This window comes from Lactuca sativa, chromosome 6 (genome assembly GCF_002870075.4).
Source record: "Lactuca sativa cultivar Salinas chromosome 6, Lsat_Salinas_v11, whole genome shotgun sequence".
NCBI lineage: Eukaryota > Viridiplantae > Streptophyta > Magnoliopsida > Asterales > Asteraceae > Lactuca > Lactuca sativa.
Window position 1 is genome coordinate 69,145,999 of NC_056628.2, and position 1,898 is coordinate 69,147,896.

At 44.2% G+C, this 1,898-nt stretch overlaps 1 pseudogene; it reads right to left on the reverse strand.

Annotated features, from left to right (window-relative positions):
• Window positions 1–362: 362 nt before the first annotated feature.
• LOC111877518 (5S ribosomal RNA) lies at window positions 363–481 on the reverse strand (annotated as a pseudogene).
• Between the last annotated feature and the right edge of the window lie 1,417 nt (window positions 482–1,898).

The following is a 1,898-nucleotide window of genomic DNA, read 5'->3' on the forward strand; positions in this document are numbered from 1 at the left end:
TCATGTTTCTAGGGTTTATTGTAGATGCTCTTTATGATTTCCTTCTTACTACGAGAGTAGATAAGTAAGTCATTTCAAAAAGACAATGACGAACTGATCCAAGTAAGAATGGTGTACCCTATTCATTAAGTTCATGAATACTACAGGTGTATTGGTCCTATCCGAGAGAGGTATCACTACGGACTTGTAGTGTCCACATCGAGTTTGGAAGATTGTCCTCGGGACACCCTTCACTAACACTCGTAACTGGTGATATTCGGATCTTAGGTTCATTTCCGAAAGGTACGTCGTTCATTGTGGTGGGTCAACCAATTCATATATGTGTGGCATAAGGTAATGATTTCTAATGGAAGTCCTGTCGAGGTATGCACCACGAGGACTTCCCAGGTTATCACCCCTCCTAGTATTACCCTCGCCCAAGCACGCTTAATTGCAGAGTTCTGATGGGATCCGGTGCATTAGTGTTGGTATGATCGCACACGCTGAAGTCTGTCTTATTGAAGAATAAGACTGGAGTTCCCAAAGGTGAGGAGCTTGGTCTTATCATTCTATTGTTGAGTAGTCGTTAAGCTGTTCGAACAGTTCTTGTATCTCCGTTGGTGTGAGACCGTAGGGCGATCGGTTTAGAGGAGTCGTATTGGGTCCTAAGGTTGTTTGCATGACGATGCGTTCACTCGTAGTATTGGGCAGTTCTCTGTTTGTATGAGTGGTACTTTGGTAAGGTGTGCTGAGATTTCCTTCGGAAAGGATTAGAAACATGAGGTACTCCATGAATGAGTACTTCGGTGTTCTGGACTGACAGCTTCACGAGAAAGACTATTTCGGAGAAAGATATGTGCGCATGAGACTGATATTGCGAGGATCGAATTGACTCGAGTCGTATGATAAAGTCGGAATCATACGGAAACTAAAGACATTAGATTTAAACATAAGGCGTTATAGACAAAACACAACAGTGCAACCTTTAACAGAGTTACTGTACTTTAAATTTACTACAAGACTATTGTTGCGAACAAGGTATACTACAAAAGACAAGTATACGCAACACGAGGATCCCTTAACTAACGGAATCTCACAAAAGATAAGACTCTAGTTGCACTAGTTTTAAATAGTTTATAAGTCTGTTACAACGAAACGCCTTAATTACTTTAACGTGGGTCCAGAGTAGTCTCTCCTGCGGCGGTGGTCGGTAGCATACTTCCGTTTGTGCCAGCATTTGCTGCCTCTGGGCAGTTCCTTTTGTAGTAACCCACCTGGCCACAACCGTAGCAAGCCTGGTTCACACCGGTTTTGGGCACTTGGTTGTTCGGCCTTGCTAGGCTCTTGCAGTAAAGTATGATGTGTCCCTTTCTGTTGCAGTTTGAGCACTGCATCTCCCGACAAGGTCCGCGGTGGTGATAGTTGCATTTACTGCACTTTGGGAGATTTCCAGCATATTGTCTGGCTGGGTTAGGGACAATTGGGATACCTGAAGGGATAGTAGTAGGAGGTACCGATTTCGTGGCTGTGAAGGTCGTTACCGGTGGTTGTTTCTTGTTCGCCCTTCGAAGCGACTTGTCCTTAGATTTAGCCCAATACTTCCGTTTGTTATTCTTGGTCTTGGGGGTCGGGGTGTCGTGGTAGTTTATTGCTCGTTGAGGTACTTGATTGCTACCTGGATTGGAATTGTTGTTAACAATCCCGCTAACATTCGCGTTGTTAGCGTTAAGGTGGGTCAGAATAGCTGACACGGCAGCCGAGACTGCAGCTTGAAAGGTAGTTGCATCAATCTGAAGAGTTGGTGTTTGGTTGATGGGCTGATCGTTTTTCTTTGGCGACATGATTCTGTTTCATGGAAAGAAAATGAATTTGTGAGCGAGTAGGGTTTAACCTATACGTAGTTCGATCGCTCATGTAAA